The sequence below is a fragment of the Nicotiana attenuata genome, chromosome 5 (genome assembly GCF_001879085.1).
Source record: "Nicotiana attenuata strain UT chromosome 5, NIATTr2, whole genome shotgun sequence".
Taxonomy (NCBI): domain Eukaryota; kingdom Viridiplantae; phylum Streptophyta; class Magnoliopsida; order Solanales; family Solanaceae; genus Nicotiana; species Nicotiana attenuata.
This window is the reverse complement of record NC_031993.1, coordinates 38,729,897-38,752,155: the sequence shown is the minus strand read 5'-3', so window position 1 is coordinate 38,752,155 and position 22,259 is coordinate 38,729,897.

Genomic DNA, 22,259 nt, shown 5'->3' with positions numbered 1-22,259 from the left:
ATCAGTGTGCATCTAGAAATCATGCTCATAGGGTTGAAACCGTTTCGTCATTAGATATCATGCCAATAGGATTTTACTAATTGGTTCTGAATACAATCGCCACTGTCAATCACTTAGACAATATGCCTGTAGCACTTAACAATAATTTTGGATTCTGTAAGCTGATGCATTACTGTTTGAAGTACCCAGGCGATATTCATTAAAATCAGTAGGCAAATAATAGGTCCTAATACTCGCCTCAATGAAACCGCTTCCATATAACACTGCTCGCCTATTTCCCACATAGATATCCTGTCTATAGGATTTTAAGATCCTATAGGCAGGATTTTAGGGTTTAGGGTTTAGGGTGTTTCCGGAGCGAAAGGGATGGAAATGGTTCATCCACAGTGTCACCGATGCAAATGAGCACTTGGTTAAATAATTTATGCCAATGTGGCTCACATTAAGAAGGGTACCAAGATAGAAAAAGTGAGAAACCTCAAAGTCAGATTCGACTTATGTGCTCTGAACACTTATGTGGGCTTTGAAGAAGTGGAGACGGTCCAGTATTTTGAAAAGCTTGCTATGGGTGATGCAGCTCGCCCGTGGCTAGCTGAGATTTTGGCTGCCCGAGGACCACCACCCCCGTGTCTCACAGCAGGGGTTCCCATATTTCGGGCCACCCTAAATTTTGAATCCAAAGGGTGGAAGACCTCCGTGTGCAGCCGTATTGTTCTGTGCTTAAATGAGAAAACCTCCCACTTCCCCAAGCAGTCATGGTGGCTTCGATTATTGTTGGGTACCCGATCAATATGGGTGCCATCATGTCCACCAACATCACATTAACTGTCCATAAAGGTGAAAGATCATACCCGTACCCAAACTTTCTCACAGAGTATTTCAATGATCAAAGGGTGGAGCCGAGGCAGTATGATACAAAATTAAAGGCCAAGAAGCCTTTCTCATGGTACCACCTGCAGGGTGCTGACAACCCGAAGTTCAAGGGTAAGTCAACTACCTCCGCCGGCCAGTCTGAGTATCCCAGAACAACTATGAGAGAGCCCAGAATGTCCGAGATACAGAGCCTAGTATGGCTGAGTGTCTATGAGAGAGCCTACTACGGCAGAGCAGTTAAACATACCGAGCCTTATAGGGCTGGACAACTATTTTACTTACTATATTGAGAGAGTTGAGCCAGTATCAATAGGTAAGCATATCAGCAGATTATCATTGACTCCCAGTTACTTTCCATTATTATATTATCAGTTAAGTTTCAGCTTTCAGTTATTCTATTGCCTTACATACTCGGTACATTAGTTCGTACAGACGTCCCTTTTGCCAGGGACACTGCATTTCATGCTTGCAGGTTCTGATAGACGGCTAGATAGACCTTCTCGGTAGACAGAGCCAAACATTAGCTTTGTTGGTAAGCTCCACTTTCCCGGAGTTACTGGGTCTAGACCTTGGAGTCCATTTTATATATACAGGTTTTATGGGTAGGTCGAGGCCCTGTCCCGACCATGATACAATAAAGTTATCTCTACAGGCTTGTAGACGAGTCTTGTGTATTTTGTCTAAAAGTATTGTGGGCTTTCCAACCCTGTGTTTATGTTCACTTTTGTATTGCTGGTTGGAGACATTTATGGCAGCCTTGTCAGCCTGCACAGTTATGTATATGAGATTTTAGGAATGTTTACCCCTCAAATTAGAGAGATGTTATTTTCAGATGATTTAGAATATGGCCCATCGACCCTAATTGGTATTGTCAGTTTGTAGGTTGGCATCATCATCGTAAGTTGAGGGTTACCCCTCCAGAGTTCACAGTTGCAGAGTGGTACGCTCGGGTCAAGTATGGCATTGGGTGCCGGCCACGCCTCTCCAAGTTTGGGGCGTGACACCTATAGCCTCTTGCAGATAGATACTGACGTCTCTGTACCAATCCACAAGACTCTACTAGGCCTATTCGTGACTTGTGAGACCCTTAGAACATAGAGCTCTACTATCAACTTGTCATGACCCAAATTCCCATCAAAGGTCATGATCGCGCGTAACATTCTTGCTAGGCAAGCCAACACTCAATAACAATAACAGAAGCCAATTATTAGGTTATTTAACAAGACATGATATAATTATAAAAGCGAAAATAGTTTCAAAACCAACACATAGATACAAATATATGAGACATGGTGTAAACACGACCACAACTGTCTAGCAAAGCAGAAAATCAACTGTGACGAGCATCCAATATTAAGAGTAGGTTGTATCTAACAATACAGCAATATCTGTCTGAAGGAAACAAAGACAGAAATGGATAATAAAGGGAAGGGACTCCATGTGATGCGAATCGAACAAGTAGGAAGCTCGCCACGAAGTCCCTAAATGCAAGTCACTAAGAAGTTGAACAAGCATGAATGGTACCTACCTCAGAATCTGCAAAAAAATGTGCAGAAATGTAGTGTGAGTACAAAACTATGGTACTCAATAAGTATCAAGTCTAGCCTCGAAGAGGTTGTGACGAGGGATAGACACTAACAATCACTACCAGTATAATAAACAAGTGAAAACATTAATGAGAGAAATAAATAAGACATGATATCATCAAATACACACAAAGTTTAAAACACATTAATAATTGATATTCTAGTGTGCTTTTCATGCAAAAGAACCACAATGAAAAGTCACAGATCTCAATTACATACAAAATCAAGATAAATCTGAAGGATATATATATAGTCACACCCCAAACTTGGGAGGTGCGACCGGCACACAATGGCCGAAGGCCCGTGTGAACCGATGTCCATTACATTCTTTTCTTAATCATAAAATCTGGGCCAATGAGGCCTCCAAGAGCAACTATTAGAGTTTAAAAAAACGTGCACACCTAACTTGAAAAAGAAGCATGGACTCTTTGTACATTTTCATAACTGTACTCAATAAGGTTACAATCCATTCTTTTACATACAACTAAACTCTAGTCTACAAGCCTCTAAGAGTACCAAAAAGAGATATACACATTAACAACTCAGTCAGGACAAGGCCCCACCATACCTAAAATGATTAGAACACATTCTTCAACACCTATTGGCTTTGAACAGCTACTCTGAAGGAGTAGAGAGCACCGACTAATCAGTGGGAACAACACCCTACTAGGGATGGATATCACCGCGTCTATCTGTACCTGTGGGCATTAACACAACGCCCAAAGTAAGAGGCATCAGTACGAAAGATGTAATGAGTATGTAAAATGGATAGTAGGTGTAAATCAACAACATACCACAAGATATATAAATACACAAGCTTAACCTAAATACCGTAGACAAGCCATCAGGGGCGTGCACTACTATAACCAAGAAACATGATTGTATGCAAGCATTTATAAAACCAATCCGCTCTTTGGGGCCATGTATTAATTAGTATATATATATATATATATATGCAGCCACTTTTTGAGGCACCTGGCCTCAAAGAGGACTCGGTCATACCCGGCCTCGGGATGTCTCGATTGTACCCCACCTCAACAGGACTCGGCGTAGTCGGTCGCTAGAGGGCTCGGTAGCTCACATCACACATCGCTCCATACCCGGTCTCATATATACTTGTCCTCAACAGAACTTGGCGTAACTGGCCTCAAGAGCGCTCAGTATCCTCACATCACACATCATCTTACCCGGCCACACAAGGGCTTGGTAATATCACATATCATGTCTCATCATACCCAACTAGTCTGTGGTTTCACAATAGGTGCCGTACCCGGCTGACTATAATGCAGCTCGATAAAGTAATATAGACACATATCTATAAATGCAATGCATCATCCATTTCAAGGGAAGTATCACAATCAACTTAGAATGAATTATACTTCCTGACCACGGAATGCTATCTAAAATCACCTCATCTTAAGAGAATTTTTACGAGAAGAGGATACATATATCAAGACAAAATTTATATTATTGGAAAAGGCTTAGAATAGATCAATATTACAATGCAAAAAATCCTTGAAGGAAGAGAGAGAGAGAGAGAGAGAGAGAGAGAGAGAGAGAGAGAGAGAGAGAGAGAGAGAGAGAGAGAGAGGTTCATACCAAACATGCCATAAAAGGAAGTTATCCTACATCCCTTCGTTAAACAACTAGCTGCACTTCTATGGTGGTTAACTCTGCCTCTAATGAATCTTCATAATCAATACAACAAGGCAATTGTTATCACAGTGATAATTAAAGTTTCCTCACACTAAATCATGCTAGATCTACCTTCGATTTAACCTTAGATAATTAGGGTATTCTAAAAGGGTTTGAGAGTATTGGGGATAAACTAAAATGGGTGGTGACTTCTAGAATAAGCGCGGAAGTACTATACTGCCTTTTAATACTATATTATGTTCTAGGAAATTACGCCGTTCCATATATGAATTGGGCCGCCCCGCATCGGCTGCTATGCCCGGTGGGACAGCTCATCATGTTCATTTATTATTCCAAAGTTCGATCATGATATCATATGTGGTCAACAAGAGCCAACGATCTCAAATCATAAGTCAAATAAGGTAACTGCATGAATATGGCTAAAATAGAAAGCTCAATAAGGGAAAGAAGTTCGTCAAGTTCAAGTCATTAAGTCATATTTATCACACGGCCTCTAAATATGATTTAAGATCCATCACGTAGTCAAAGAATCAAGGAAGCATGGATAGCAATTTATAAAGTCCCAATAAGGCATAATATTAGCCAAATTCTAACCAGCTATGGCCAAAAACTAGCCACACATTTGCGCTCGTCACCTCGCATATATGAATCACCTAAATCATGTAGCAAATAGCAGCAAATCATCTATAGGGAGAATTCCTTATTAGTATGATAGATGAGAGACTTACCTCCACCCCATAACAACTTCAACCTTCTAACACAACCTTTTCTTTCAAATCAACCTTCGGACACCTCGAATCTAGTCAAATATAACTCAATAATGTCAAATAATGATATAGAATAAACTCCTAACAATAAAGCTTCAATCTTTACTCAATTCTCCAAAAGTCAATAAAAGTCAACCCGAGTTCACATGGTCAAAACCTGAGTCAATGGGTAGATTTCAGCTATCCAAACCTCACAAGTCCCAATATGTGATTAGATTCCAAAACTAAGTCAAAATTGACCCTCAAATCTCCTAAATTCGCCCTCTTAAGTTGTAGACAAAAACCCTACTTTCCTTCAAAATCTCATGATTAAAGTATATAAATCCATGGGGATTCAAGATGTATAGTCAAATCCAAGTGAAAACTACTTAATCGTAAAGTAACAATGAAAATATCCTCAAAATCTCCTACCAAGCTCCAAACTCAAAATAATGAAAAAATGAGCTAACCTTAAAACTATATGAAGTCTTCCAGTGATTTCGCATCTGCGGACCAGATGGTTGCATATACGATATCGCTTCTATGGTCCAAGGATCACATCTGCGAGCTTCATTAATGCTTCCAGCCTTTGAATCTGCGGAACATGTGTCACATCTGTGACTCTTCAGGTGTGTCCAATTCCTTCGCAGATGCGCAAATTTCCCAGGGCTGCCCTTCCTCGTTGGCGCACACACAAGCCTTGCAGGTGTGCCTTCGCACTTGTGATCCCCTCTTCCCATAAGCGAAAACTCTCTGGACCGGCTCAACACCGCAAATATAACAGAAGAGACGCACCTACAACTTTACATCTGCACCAGAACCAGAATTGCCAAAAGACACCAAAAAGCTCCAAAATCTTTACAAAAACACACCCCGAGCACCCTGGGGCCCCGTTCAATCATTCTAACTAGTCCTAATACCTTATCCAAATGCTCAAAACACCACAATTAACACCAAAACAATAATCGACGATAAAAGTTTATCTTTTGACTTCCAAACATTCTAACTTTACCAAACACGTCCAAGTCATACCCAGCCATTCTGGATTCCAACCAAACATGACACACAAGTTCCAATCAACTACTTGCACCCATGCAAAGCCACAAAACGCCAATCGGAACCTGATAACACTAAAATTAGCTCCCGGTCAAATCTATGAACTCTCTAAACTTCCAAATTGCCAACTTTCGGTAAATAGAACCAAAACCTCCTAGGAACCTCCAAATCCAAATCTAAACGTACGCCAAAGTCTAAAATAACCATACAAACCCACTGGAACTATCAAATCACCAATATGAGACTATCCACTCAAAAGTCAAACCTTGGTGAACTCTAGAACTTAAGCTTCCAAAATGAGACTAAGTGTCTCAAATCCATCTCAACCTTTTTGAATCCAAACTAACAAATCCCGCAAGTCAGAAAATAACAAACAAACATACATGAAGCATAAAAAGGAAATGAAGCTCAAATACACAAAACTATCGGCAAGTCGTTACACTTTCAACCATACAACATCTCTAGGATTGCAGTGCAAAACTTACACAATGACAACAACTACATAACTACAACAACTACTACTACAACACAACAACAACAATAAGATACATAAATACCGACAAAAGCAAAAGAAGCCATAACAAATGATATGACTAGCTTAGGGTTCATTAATAGAGTAAAAAAATTTAAAAAAATCATACCTTGATGATAGAATCTCGAGTTCAAAGCAAAGTTTGAATGAAATTTGAAGTATTACCGGAGATCGAAGTAAAAATATATATCGAAAGATAAAATGCAAAAGAAGCTGTATTAGTTGAAATAACTAGTTTAGGATTCGTCAATGGGAAAGAAAAACCAAAACAAATCTTACCTTGATGACGAAATCTCGAGTTCAAAGCTAAGTTTGAACGGGATTTGAAGCTTTGTCGGAGACCGGAGTAAAAACAAAGCCGATGTTCAAAGATTTTGGAGCCCTAGTAGTTTGTTTTGGGAGTTGGAGAGAATTGAGAAAATATTAGTTCTAAAAAAAGTGGGATATGTGGGCTTGGATGGTTTTGTTTTATCTCGTCTTTTAGGTTTTTTAGGCTTTACCCCCAAGTTTTTAAGTTATCACAAAGGCCCCTGACCCTCTCTTAATCCCCTTAATCACGTGACCACGTTAATCAAAAGAAGTGTCATTTATCCTTCACTTAAGTTTTAAGAGTCCTTCTTAGCTTTTTTTTCCCACTATCTTGATATTGGAAGGTTAATAGGTTAAAATAGCAACCATATCCCGATTTTGGCATATGTGCTTAGGTTCATAACATAAAGCTTCTAACAATTTTATATGATATATTTAGACTTATAGGTATGTTCAGATTAGGATCCCACGGGCTTGAGATCATTTCCAAATTATTGCACAAAAATTAAAACCTTAAGAATTCTTAGGATAATTTGAGTTGACATTTGGATTTATAGTGTTTCTAGCCTTTGGTACTACAGGTACTTGGACTTGTTAGGATGATTTGGAAAGGTTCAAGGGGCCTCGATTGGGTTTTCGGGTGTTCAGGGAAGGTTTTTTAAGGCAAAACCCAACAATAAAACTACACCATCAGCTAGTTTATCTATTTTTGCAATTTCAATCATTTTTTAACATTTGTATAAATAGACTCTTTTCATACGTAGAATTTATTTCATCATATTAGGAGCTAAGGAGCTCGGATTGAGGTGATTTTTGAGGAGATTTTCATCTACTTCATTAAAGTAAGTAATTATAACTTGAATCTATGACTATAAAATAAATCTATCATTAATTTTATCTTAGAATCGAGGATTTAAAATAAATCTATCACTTGTTTACTTCTTGTTGTTATTTGTTGATTCTACTTTCCGTTGCTAGCTATATGTTGTTATTCCTCCATATTTAGCTTTACAATGATATTTATTTTTTTGCTAGCTTTATATTAATATCTTGCGCAGATTATTATGTTTAGTGGGTGTCTTGACTTGAACCTCGTCATTACTTTCGTCGAGGTTAGTCTTGATACTTACTAAGTACCGGTGTGGTGTACTCATGCTATGCTTTTGTACATTTTGTGCATATTCAGGTACCGCAGAGCGTGCCGGTCATTAGTTAGTTGTTGGAGATTTGCTATGGAGACTTCAAGGTATACATGCCATTGTGTTCGCAGGCCTCGGAGTCACCTTCAGGAGTTTTACTTCATTCTATTTATTTTTACTCCAAAAACTATTGTATTTGATATCCTAGTACTCTCAGTAAAGCATATGACTTAGTACAATCGGTTTTGGGATATGTATAACTATTGATCGCTTTTAGTTATGTTATGTCATTTGCCAGTTCTATTTGATGATTAAATGATTTAAATATAATATTAACTCAGCATGTTTTAGGTTTACTTAGTCCTAGAGACTAAGTGTCATCACGATCTTTAAGGTGGGATTTTGGGTCATGACATTTTAGTAGTGCCTCATCTTGAGGACAATCACATTACAACAGAGGTCACCCTTTTAGGCTCGCTCAGGCAGCTCGTCAGATTCCTCATGGTTCATCACTTAGCCACAGTTCATACAGTGCTCGCCCAGTTCAGTCATCAGTCAGTGCGCTCTCGGCACAGGGTTCTTATCATGCTCTAGTTGCTCAGAGTTCTACATGCAGTTATTCGGGTTATGAGGGTCACCGGCCTCTGAGGAGGGGTTGTTATGAGTGTGGAGACTTGAGTCATCTCAAGAGGGATTGCCCAGACTTCTGTGTAAGGTTCCACAGTAGAGCTCACAAACTATGATCTCAGCACAAGCAGCTACACCACCCGCACAACCAGCTAGGGGTGGGGCTCAGTCGGTTTGAGGTCGTCCTAGAGGGAGAGGTCAATCAGCCAGTGGTCAGGCCCACTGCTATGCATTTATAGCTAGGCCATAGACAATTGCTTCCGACGCCATGATCACAAGTATTGCTTCAGTGTGCCACAGGGATGCTTTAGCTATTTGATCCTTGTTCCACTTACTCTTATGTGTCATCTTATTTTTCTCATTATTTGGATATGCCTCGTGATCTTTTAGATATGTTTGTCCATGTATCTACACCGGTGGGTGATTCTATTATGGTGGACCGTGTATGTCGGTCGTGTGTGGTCACCATTAGGGGTTATGAGATGAGAGTTGATCTCTTATTGCTATGCATGAGATATTTTGACGTGATTTTGGGCATGAATTGGTTGTGACCATATCATGCTATTGTTAATTATCATGTTAAGATCGTGACATTGGCTATGTCGGGGTTGCCGAGGTTGGAGTGGAGAGGCTCCCTGGATCATGTTCCCAGTAGAGAGATTTCATATTTGAAGGTCAACTGATGGTTAAGAAGGGGTGTTTGTCATATTTGGCCTTCATGAGGGATGTTTGTGTTGATACTCCTACCGTTGAGTCAGTTCTGGTAGTGAGTTCTCAGATATGGCTCCTACAAACCTGCCAGGCATGCCACACGACAAGTATATTGATTTTGGTATCGCATGGCACTAATGGATTTGAAGGAACAGTTATAATATTTGCTTGATAAGGGTTTCATCAGGCCTTGTGTGTCACCTTGGGGTGTACCGGTACTATTTGTGAAGAAGAAAGATAGTTCTATAAGGATGTGCATTGACTGTAGGTAGTTGAACAAGGTTAATATCTGGAACAAATACCCACTACCGTGCATTGATGATTTGTTTGATCAGCTTCAAGGAACTAGGGTATTCTAAAAGATTGATTTGAGATTGAGGTACCATCTGTTGAAGATTCGGGCTTCAGATATTCCGAAGACAGCTTTCAGGACCGGCTATGGTCACTTTGAGTTTCCGGTGATGTCTTTTGGTCTAACCAATGCCCTAACAGCTTTTATGCACTTGTTAAACACCTTATCTCAACCCTATCTTTATTCCTTTGTCATAATTTTAATTGATGATATACTAGTGTATTCTCGCAACCGGGAAGATCATGAGTGGCATCTGAGGATTATGTTCCATACTGTGAAGGAGAAGAAGCTATATGCTAAATTCTCCAAGTATGAGTTTTTGGTAGATCTTATGTCATTCATGGGCCACGTGGTGTCCAGTAAGGGGATTAAAGTGGATCCGAAGAAGGTTGAGGTAGTTCAGAGTTGACCTAGTGATGTTATAAACGTCAATACCACACAAGAGGGGGGGTGATTTGTGTGGTACTCAATTTTTCGCTTAAACTGCTTCTGGAAGGACCTGGTTCTTCTAGGTGTACTAACGACTGCTGTTTGCGGAATTAAAAGTACATAAAATAAAGAACACAGAGATTTTTACGTGGAAAACACCTCGCTCAAAAGGTGAAAAAACCACGACCTACTACTCAGTAGGATTTTCCCAAACTTCCACTAAAATCACTGAGCCAAATGCAATACAAAACTTTTTGTAAACCTAAGGATTAACTCTAATCCCGTTGTGGCAACCAGCCTCTAACTGCCGCGACAACTTCAAGTTAACTCTAACTTGAATACTCAAGATACCTATTACAATTGCTTCTAGATAAAGCTGAAAGGTACAATATGAAACACCTACTACAATTGAACTAGAAATAAAGAAAGACACATAAAACTCTTTATGGAGCTGGTTCTTCAATCTCGTTCATGTAGCTTTTAGTTTGCGCACTTGAATCACACACGAACTGCTTGCAAAAAGCCTTGCTATTTTGCTCCCAATTCACGTTTAACTTCTGCATTTTTGTGCAACACTTTAATGTGAGAACATCCTGCAATTTATAGAGTTAGTAGATGAAGAAATAACTAGAGTTCTGATGCAACTCTTCCTTGGTGGAAGAGTTCTAGTTGATTTCAACTTCTAACTCCTTCCCTATCTTGACTTGTGTTCTCTTTGATTAAGGACTCCTTCTCCTTATTAATTATGCAACCTTTTCGATCAGGAGATATTAAATACACCAAGTTAAGCTTATCTCCTTCACGTGCATCCCACATGCTCAAATCTGCCCGTTTTTTGTGAACCTGAGGGATGGACCACTGGATGGACCTGGTTCATGTCTGAGTTCCTTTGTCAGTCTTCAAAACTAAGCTTTACTTGGGCCAACAAATTCCCCCTTTTTGATGATGACAAACACTGTGCCTTTCATACACTTAGGCCCTGCCAGAACTCAGCTCAAACATCAACACAATGTTAGAAACATTTTTCCTTTATATCACTTATCATCAAGGACCAGGTACATTAGGTTATAACATCACTGTTTGAAGTGTAAAGCACAACCTTTTTTCCCCTTTTGGCATCATCGAAAAGTTGCATAAAAAATGTGAGATAACCAGATTTTAAAACTTACTCATGGACACTGGGGCTACTTCAAATGCAAACATGGATTAATCATCATAGATCAAGCTAAGAATTTTAACCATCAAAGAAATATAAACAAACAGTTAGAGCAAAAGGCGGTGAATTTCATTGATGATTGATAAGATTCTACCACAAAGCATAAGAAGAAATAAAAATACTGAAAACATGAGCAAAAGAAACAACGTCCCGAATTGGGTCACTGGTTGATCTACACTATGTTAGGATTTAAGGCTTGGAAGAGGTAGGGGCTGGGTTATTTGCTTGGAGAAATTTCAGTATGTCTTGAAGAGTTCCATCATTCTCCTCTTTTTCCCTTGCAAGTTCAGTTCTGAGAACATCTCTCTCAGATTCTACCTCAACCAATCGTGTCTTCAGCCTTGCTATCTCAATATCCTTTGCCTCACTCTCCTGTAACAGACTCTGGCCTTGCTATTGTTAGGTGTCCTTTTAGATGAACCAAGTTCATTAAGAATGACATTGACTTCATAGTCGGAAGCAAGCAGAGTATTAACCCCGAAATTCCTTGCTTGTACCTTGAAATGTGCAAGCACAGTTGTGAGAATGAAACCATAGGGAATGGCATGAGTTTTGGTGCCATTGATAACCCTATCAGTAGGTCCAAGAGGGTTTCCTATTCAGATGGAACANTTCCAGGTTTTTGCACTTAGCTCTCAGAATCACACACTCCTTAGAAAGTTGTTCCTTTTCATTGTTTATAACCTCAAATTCATCAATGAAATCTAGAAGTAACTCAGCGAGACTTTCTTTAGACAAAAATTTAATCTTGTTTTTGAGATGAATTATACTTACCTCAGATTCCTCATCGGATTTCCCAATTTCCATAAGTGCTTGTTCATCTCCATCTTCATCTTCTGGGTCATCATCTGAGCTTTCACCCCAAGCAGCAACCATAGCCTTTGTTGATCATTTGTTCTTCTTGGGATGAACCTGTTCCTTCTTCCTGTTCCTTCGTTCAGCTCTTTCCTTCTTCCATTCAATTTCCCATTGAGGGCAATTTTTGATGTGGTGATCAGTCTTCCCACACTTGTAGCACCCCTCATTGGTTTGTTTTTCAGGAACCCTTGGTTTGTTGTAGCTTACATTTCTTGAAGGACCATTTTCTCTTATTAGGTACTTCTTAAAATCCTTTGTGATCATGGTCATTTCATCCTCATCTAGATCAGAACCTTCAGTGATTCTGAATGCCAGGCTCTTTTCCTTCTTAGGTGCATCCATCTTCATGGTTTGCCTTCTAAGTTCATAGGCAGTGAGATTTTCAATTAGCTCATCCAACTTGAGAGTGGCAATGTTCTTTGATTCCTGAATAGCTGTGATTTTGCTTTCCCAAGAGATTGGCAGTACCCTTATCAAAATCTTCTCAACTTTGTCTTTTTCAAGAATAACCCTTCCAAGAGATTTAAGTTCATTTGTTAGTGTTGTAAACCTTGTGTACATCTCCTGGATGGTTTCTCCTTCCATCATGGTGAAATTCTCATATTGAGAATATAGCAGTGTTCCTCTTGATCTCTTTACTTGAGGAGTTCCTTCATGAGCCACTTGTAAAGTGTCCCATATCTCCTTAGCAGTGGTACAACTGTGAATTCTACAGTACTCGTCTGGACCAAGTCCACACACAAGCCATTTCATGGCCTTTGCATTCTTTTCCCACTTCCTCAAGTCCTCAGCATTGCAGTCAGCTCTTGTTTTTGGCACATCCACTCCTTCAGCATTTTTCTTTGTAGTAGCCAAGGGACCATCAGTGACTATGTCCCAGAGTTCATAGTCTTCTCCTATGATGTGGTCTCTCATCCTATTTTTCCACCAAGAGTAGTACTGGCCATTAAAGAGTGGAGGCCTAACAGTGGATTGTCCTTCCCAGTTCCCAGGTGGTGCACTCATGTTGATCTTTTCCTAAGGTGTTAGCCTCTTCAAGGATAACCTGCTCTGATACTAGTTGATGTTCTAAACGTCAATACCACACAAGAGGGGGGGGGGTGATTTGTGTGGTACTCAATTTTTCGCTTAAACTGCTTCTGGAAGGACCTGGTTCTTCTAGGTGTACTAACGACTGCTGTTTGCGGAATTAAAAGTACATAAAATAAAGAACACAGAGATTTTTACGTGGAAAACACCTGGCTCAAAAGGTGAAAAAACCACGACCTACTACTCAGTAGGATTTTCCCAAACTTCCACTAAAATCACTGAGCCAAAACTGCATTTACAAAACTTTATGTAAACCTAAGGATTAACTCTAATCCCGTTGTGGCAACCGGCCTCTAACTGCTGCGACAACTTCAAGTTAACTCTAACTTGAATACTCAAAATACCTATTACAATTGCTTCTAGATAAAGCTGAAAGGTACAATATGAAACACCTACTACAATTGAACTAGAAATAAAGAAAGACACATAAAACTCTTTATGGAGCAGGTTCTTCAATCTCGTTCATGTAGCTTTTGGTTCGCACACTTGAATCACACACGAACTGCTTGCAAAAAGCCTTGCTATTTTGCTCCCAATTCACATTTAACTTCTGCGTTTTTGTGCAACACTTTAATGTGAGAACATCCTGCAATTTATAGAGTTAGTAGATGAAGAAATAACTAGAGTTCTGATGCAACTCTTCCTTGGTGGAAGAGTTCTAGTTGATTTCAACTTCTAACTCCTTCCCTATCTTGACTTGTGTTCTCTTTGATTAAGGACTCCTTCTCCTTATCAATTATGCAACCTTTTCGATCAGGAGATATTAAATACACCAAGTTAAGCTTATTTCCTTCACATGCATCCCACATGCTTGAATCTGCCCGTTTTTGTGAACCTGAGGGATGGACCACTGGATGGACCTGGTTCATGTCTGAGTTCCTTTGTCAGTCTTCAAAACTAACCTTTACTTGGGCCAACACCTAGACCGTCTTCCGCTATGAAGATCCGAAGTTTGCTTTGTTCGACTAGGTATTATCGCCATTTAGTGGAGGGTTTGCATATAAAGCAGCCCCATTGACTAGATTGACGCAGAAGTGCGCCCATTCAGGTGGTCTAAGGAGTGTGAGGAGAGCTTTTAGAAGCTCAAGACTGCCTTAACTACAACCCCAGTTCTGGTTTTGCCTTCGGAATCGAGTTCTTACACAGTCTATTGTGATGCTTGCTTCATAGATTGGTATTGGATGTGTGATGATACAAGAGGGTAGGGTGACAACTTATGCTTCGTGTTAGTTAAAGACCCGTGAGAAGAACTACCATGTACATGATTTAGAGTTGGCAGCCATTGTTCACGCGCTTAAGATTTGGACACATTATCTTTATGGCGTGTCTTGTGAGGTGTTCACATATCACAAGAGTCTCCAGCACTTATTCAAGAAAAAGGATCTAAACTTGAGGCAATGGAGGTGGTTAGAGCTACTAAAGGACTATGATATCACCATTCTTTATCATCGTAGGAAGGCCAACATGGTGGCCAATGCTTTGAGTTAGAAGGCTGAGCGCATGGGGAATCTTGCTTAAATTCTAGTTGGAGAGAGACCGTTAGAATTGGATGTTCAAGCTTTGGCCAATAAGCTCATGAGGTTGGATATTTCGTAGTCTAGCAGAATTTTGCTTGTGTTGTATCACGGTCGTCCTTGTTTGAGCGCATCAAGATGTATCGGTATGATGGTTGCCACTTTCTTGTCCCGAGAGACCCGGTGCAGCACGGTGATACCAAGGAGGTTACAATTGGAGATGATGGGGTATTGAGGCTGCAGGATTGGATCTGTGTTCCAAATTTTGATGGGTTATGAGAATTGATTCTTGAGGAGGCCCATAGTTCGTATTATTCCATTCATCCAGGGGCCGTGAAGATGAACCATGATTCTGAGGCAGCACTATTGGTGGCGGAGGATGAAGTAAAATATTATTGATTATTTTGCTCGGTGTTTGAATTGTCAGCAGGAGAAGTACGAGCATCGAAGACCCAGTGGTTTGCTTGAGAGGCTTGATATTCCAAAGTGGAAGTGGGAGAGTATCACTATTGATTTTTTAGTTGGGCTTCCATGGACCTTGAGGAGATCCGATGTAGTGTAGGTCATTGTGGATAAACTAACCAAGTTTGTACACTTCATTCCAGTCATGTACCTATTCTCCAGAGCATCTGGCTTATACTCAGGAGATTGTTCGCCTTCATGGTGTGCCCGTATCTATAATCTTGGATCGAGGCACATAGTTTACACCGCATTTTTGGAGAACAATGTAGCGTGAGTTGGGTACACAGGTCGAGCTGAGTATGGTATTTCATCCCTTGATGGACATGGTGCACTATTCATATTTTGGAGGACATGTTACGAGCCTATGTCATTGATGTCGGAGGATCATGGGATAAGTTTCTACCTCTAATAGAGTTCTCCTAAAACAACTATTGTTAATCAAGTATCCAAATAGCTCCTTATGAGGCCTTATGTGGGAGTCGATGTCGTTCTCTGGTTGGTTGGTTAGAGCCTGGGGAGGCTAGGTTGTTGGGCACTGATGAAGGGAAATTTGAGCCCTAGGTATATTTTTCCTTTTGACGTTCTTGAGAGAGTTGGAGAGGTGGACTTGCCACCTAGTCTATCGGGAGTTCTCCTAGTGTCTTATGTTTCCATGCTCTGAAAGTTATTGGGATCCGTAACATTTTTTAGACTTCAGCATGGTACAGTTGGATATGGATTTGAATTCTGATGTGGAGCCGCTGGCCATATTGGATTGGCAGGTTCGAAAGTTGAGGTCGAAGAATATAGCATCAGTAAAGGTTTAGTGGAAAGGTCAGCTGGTCAAGGAGGCTACTTGGCAGACCGAGCAGGAGATGCGGAGTAGATATCCTCACTTTTTTGAGACTCCAAGTATGATTCTAGGCTCGTTAGAGGATGAACATTTGTTTAAGAGGGGGAAAATGTAACGACCCGTCCGGTCGTTTTTGAGTATTTTAGCCCCGTTCCCCCTATTTTATGCTTTACATATGTGTATTTGTGATTACAGGACTTGCTGCGGTGGTTAGTTTGGTTTCAGGGAAGTTTTGGAGTGAATTGGGATACTTAGTCCCAAGGTTGGAAGCTTAAGTTCTAAGAGTTTACCGGAGTTTGACTTATGTGTAGAAGACTTCGGAATGGGGTTTTGATGGTTCCAATATCTTCGTATGTTGATTTTGGACGTAGGCATATGTCCGAATTTGGATTTGGAGGTCTGTAGGTAGTTTGGTGCTTTTTGGCGACAGTTAGAAAGTTGAAGGTTTGGAAGGTTCATAGGTTTGACCGAGAATTGACTTTGTTGATATCGGGTTCGGATTGTAGATCCAGAAGTTGAAATATGTCCTTTATGTCATTTGGGAATTTCATGCAAAACTGAGGTCATTCCGAGTTGATTTGATATGGTTCAGCACAAGTTTTAGAAGTTGAAAGTTCATTAGTTTCCTTAGGCTTGAATTGAGCTATGATTAGTTTTGATGTTGTTTGGTATGATTTGAGGCCTCGAGTAAGTCCTTTTTCTTTTGGTATTGGTTGGTATGATTGGACGGGGTCCTGAGGGCCTCGGGTGTATTTCATATTGAATTCAGACCATTTTTGGACTTAGTTGTATTGCTGAAGAATCAAGACTATTGGTGTTTTCGCACCTGCGGGGACTTGGTTGAAGATGCGAAGCCACACATACGGCCTTTTGAGCACATATGCGATGGAGGATAGGAAGTCAGCAGATGCGGACCATGGAGCGCAGGTGTGCAGGAGCTTCCCTGATGCGGCTTGGGGTCCGCAGAAGCGGCTAGTTGGGAAGTAAGTGACTTGCGCATCTGCGATGGATCTTCTGTAGATGCGGTATTGTAGGTGGGGCACAGAGGGTCGTATATGCAGTTTTGTTGGGCAAAATATTATATCGAGGTTTTGATCATTTTTTTCAATTTTTGGAGTTGTGGAGCTCGGTTGAAGGCGGATTTTGGAGGGTTTTTCCTCACAATTGAAGGGGAGTAAGTGATCTGTACTCAATTTTGAGTTTTAGATATTGATTACCCATAGATTAATACACCTAATTTACATGAATTAAAGGTGGGATCTGGGGGTTCTGTGCTACGATTTTGGAGAGTGAGAATTGACGATTTGAGGGACGATTTGAAGATGGAATTGGATGAACCAAATATATTTGGACTTGTAACAGAATGAATGTTCGGAATTTATAAGTTTTGTCGGGTTCCGAGGTGCGGGCCTAGGATTGAATTTTTGATTTTTGTTAAAGATCTTAGCTTTATCGTTTGGAATCGTTTCCTATGAATTTTATTGATATTAAGTTATTTTGGCTTGATTTGAGTCATCCGGAGGTTGATTCACGGGGAAAAGGCTAATTAGAGGATTGATTTGGCTTGCTTGAGGTAAGTATCTTGCCTAAACTTGGTTAAGGTGCTAGTTTCCTGAATTATTTATGAAAACTACCTTCTATGGGTGGTGCACATGTGCGGGGTTGAGCCCACGTGTGTGCACCAGTGTATTATTCATGCTCTTGGTATTGCTTAGGCTAGGATATGACTTGAATTGGTTGCTAAGCTCAATGTTATGATGTTTCTTATATTTGTAACCCTGGTGTGAGCTATTTGAACCATATTTGAGGTTACATAGAAGTTAATCTCTTGATTGAACATGATAATGCTACTTACGTGATGATTTGCCTGATTTTAGCTATGATAGTACACTTTGCACATTCATACACCTTAGCATGTCACTTATTAGAGTCTAGGAGTATGAAATCTAATTTTCATTGATCATATACATGTATTGTTTTATATTTTCTTTTTGTGTGATATGGTTTGGACTGGTAGCACGTGACCACACCGTGCAGTTAATGATATTGAGCATGTGACCACGCTGGGCAGATTGATATTGAGGCTATGACCACACCAGGCGGATTAAGGTATTGAGCCTATAATCGCGCCGGGTGAATTATGATATTGAGTCTGTGATCACGTCGGACGGGTTATGATATTGAGCATGTGACCACGTCGGGCGGATTATGATATTGAGCTTGTGACCACGTCGGGCAGATTGTGATATTGAGCTTGTAACAAACGTCGGGCGAATTATAATTATTTTTACGCGAGTACACCATGCAGCGTGTGGATATGGTAATCCCCCTATGGTCACCATCTTATGTTTCTTCTTGATGGTATACATGCAGATTGAAAAAAAACGATCAGTGGCTTGGTTTGAGCATTGAGATTCTGAGGGAAGTCTAGTCAATGTTTGATTTGGTTGTTGCATTTCATCTTTGCTTGCAGTTTACTTGATTATTTACTTGATTTATTTGCATATCTCCTTTATATGATGGATTGTTGACTAAGCAGAGTACGTTAAGGTATTATGTGCACTAAGGTGGTTCTTTCTAGGATTTATGTCTCGCTTGTATTATTATTTTGTACTTGTTAAATTCATGAACTGTACAGGTGATTAGCAAGCATCTTTTATAATTCTTGCTTTTTTTATCTCGCCGAGGTTAGTTTTATACTTGCTGAGTACATGGGGTTAGTTATACTCATACTGTACTATATACTTAATTGTGCAGATACAGGTGTTGGACTAAGCCACTAGTAGCGAAGTTTTGCTTGCTGAGTTATTCGAGAGGCGAGATAGAGCTACATTTTGACCGTAGTTTTTGCGTCTCTTTTCATTTTGTACTGTTGTATTTTATTCAGACAATATTGTTATTGGCATTTCAAACTTGTATTTTTGTTTTAGAGCTCACGACTCTATATTTACGAGTTCCGGGGGATTCTTTTTGTATAGACGTTGTTGTTTATGTTATTCGGCCTTAGACTTGTACCATTTCTGTTAATTCAGTATTTATATTTCGTTTTGTTATGCTTGTATTTCCTAGCAAGTAATTTAGGAGCCATCATGGCCGCTTAGTGGTTTGGGTCATGACACAAATACCTGCCTAAGTAAATTCTACGAAATTTGATGCCTTAACTGTTATATTTGAAAAGCATGCCTATTTCTCTTCCAATTGTGTCAAGTTGATCATGTTACTATTTGAGTTGCTTTTCTTCATATGTTATTACTCTACTGTTATATTTATTGCTAGCTGTGAAAAGTGAGTATCCGAACTTATCAAGCTCGTCACTGCTTTTAGCCCGTAGTTAGACTTGCTACTTATTGAGTATATGGGCCGGTTATACTCATCCTATACTCTGCACTTTGTGTAGAGATCCAAGTATTGGTGATAGGTGGTTGCTAGTGAGCTGTACCCGAATCAGCTTAGAGATTTCAAGGTAGCGCTGTTGTTTCGTTTGCAGGCCTTGAAGTCCCATCTTTATTTCATGTTAACACTATTTAGTCTTCCGAACAATATTGTATTTGATTCAGACCTTGTATTTACTTATTCTATAAAGCTCATGCAGTCAGTGACACCAGATTTTGCAAAGGATTTCAGTTGCGTTGACATTTGGACTTCATTTTTTTACACCATTCTGCTACATGAGGCTACTTCATATTATTGTTGAACTCTCTTTTCGCATAATTATTGTTGGCTTGCCTAGCAAGCTGTGTTAGATTGTTGAATTGCTTAGCAAGCGGTGTTAGGCGCCATCACAACTTCGACAAAATTTTAGGTCGTGGCACTACGAAACTCTGTGACAACACTTTCTGAAAATGTTATATTAACATTTTTTTAAAATAAATAATAGCTTAAAATAACTAACATTTTCAACATTAATAACCTTAAATCTTGATATTTTATCAATCTGAAAATAATCGTGAGCTCTTAAGTATGATATCTGTAAAATTTGCTTCAAGTTTTCTTCTTTTGGTATTTTGAACTGGAAGACTTCTAATGTCACCTAGATTATTATTGTTCCGGTGAAATAATAATTTCTCAAATTATGAATTCTTGTGAAAATTAACTTACTCTACATATAAGCAATCTTACTATAATTACATTTCTAAATATCAGTAGTTCCTATATAGTTCAAATAAGAAAATATATACTCAAATTTTTTGTTAATTTCAGCGTTCTAAATATTAGAAAGTATTAATTAAACGGTTATTTTGTCCAATATAAAATTTATTTTTAAAAGATTAAAAGGTTGATAAATTTTTCGTGATTTTATAATAGTCTAGTTTGATTGAAGAAGACCAAACTATAAAAAAAAAGTAAAATATTATTTGCTTATATATTTAATAGTTTTTAATTTTAGTCTCACATTATTTACCACATAATTAGAATATTATTTAACCAAAAAAATTAGATTTTAGGTCAAAGCTTGAATTTAGAAGAACTTGGGTTACTGATAATCGGAAAAAAGTATATAAGAAAGAGATTTGTGAATAATATAATCAGAAAGCAAATAAATCAAAGTATATTCCGGTAGTATTTTTTCCGTGTCCTTACAGTTGTTTGTGACTTTCCCTTTTATAGCTGTTTTGGGAATACAGACTTTANATTAATGACCTTAAATGTTACGTTATGCAATCATATACATTAAATACATATTCTCTAACGTTTCTAGTATTTAATACTCATTAAATGTTGTATCTGGGCTCTTTTTTGCTGTCAGATTCATTCCTTTGACTCTTCTCGATCTTTGACCTTTGAATGTCTTGAATAGGTACGAGCGTTGAATTACTTGTATGACTACTCGTGCCTTCTTCATTTAACTTGCTCGTATCTATTGCTGCTCGTGTCTGTTAACCAACCTTAATTCTTTGACTGTTTGTCCAGTCTACGTGTCATGACCACGTCACCATATATATATATATATATATATATATATATATTATATATATATATATATATATATAATATATATTAAAATACAATTTTCCCCAATACAGAATAGTCCCCCCATTTCCATTTATTCGTCAGTTTAATATTTTGGGAAGTGGAATTCATTAAGGAGAATTTTTTTGTCACTATTAATATTCTGACAGAGTTGACGCTCAATTATCACTTCCATTTAAATGCTTTAGACACGTGTCATCTTATTATTGGTTCCACAGTTTACAACACTTTTTCAAGCTGTCTTTTCGGCCCCACTGTTCATGAAGTATCAGTTACCATTATTGTGATCCTTCCATTACTGCATTTTTACTTCTGACGGTCGCCCATCAGTATAAATTCAATTTTTCCTTTCACCTTTTACCACATAAAACTTTTTCCTCGAACACTTGAATTGTGTGAATCTCTGTTTACTTCTTTTTCTTCCTCATCATGTCTTATTCGAACCCTAACCTAAGAGATTTCCTATTTTAGACAATCCCAATGCCCCTGTTGGACATAGAAGGGTGGGAGACTTCGTAGCTTAGGATCCTCTCGTGGTGGTGGTTCTGCTATGCCTTCTCCTAGCCCTGGTTCTCCTCTAGAACTAGAGGTTCTTTACTCAAAAATCATCTTCTAAGAGCAAGGAGGCCTCTGAACCATTACAGGAACCTTGGTAGAAGAAATAGTCCCTAACAATTTATCTTTTCAGCATGATAAGACAATCACTTCAGACCCAAATTTCTGGTTTAGATCGTGGCTGATTGCTTACCCTACTATGATTACAGAGATTTAGCTCCCATAGTTCGCAGAGATTGTCACTGGAGTAACGATTTTCCCATTGTAATCCCCATCCAAATCAGGAAGATTACTTCATATATGACTGGACTCTCTTTTGTTTTACACATACCCTTTTACTCTTGGGTTGAAACCAGCTATCGACCCAGTAATTCTCGATTTTCTGTCGTTTCTCAAAGTTTGTTTAGCACATATTGGCCCGCTTGTATGGAGGTTTGTTGCTTGTTTAAGGCATCTGGCCAATTTGCGCAAACGTTGATTCACCTTCTCCCACCTTAATTCATCTATACTCCCTTAGACTTTTTCGTAATGGGCGTCTTACCTAGTGGCTAGAGAGTAGAGATTTGGTGACCAGAAGAAGATAAGGATCGTGGCTTGGTATGCCGATTTGTTTTTTGCTGCCCCCACAGTTGGTTTAGTGGGTGAACACAAACGTTCCCTTCCCTGAGAAGTGAACTTTGCACGTAAGTCTCTCATCTTTCCCGTAACCTCATTTTCTTTCAGAATGTTACAAAATCTCTTCTTCC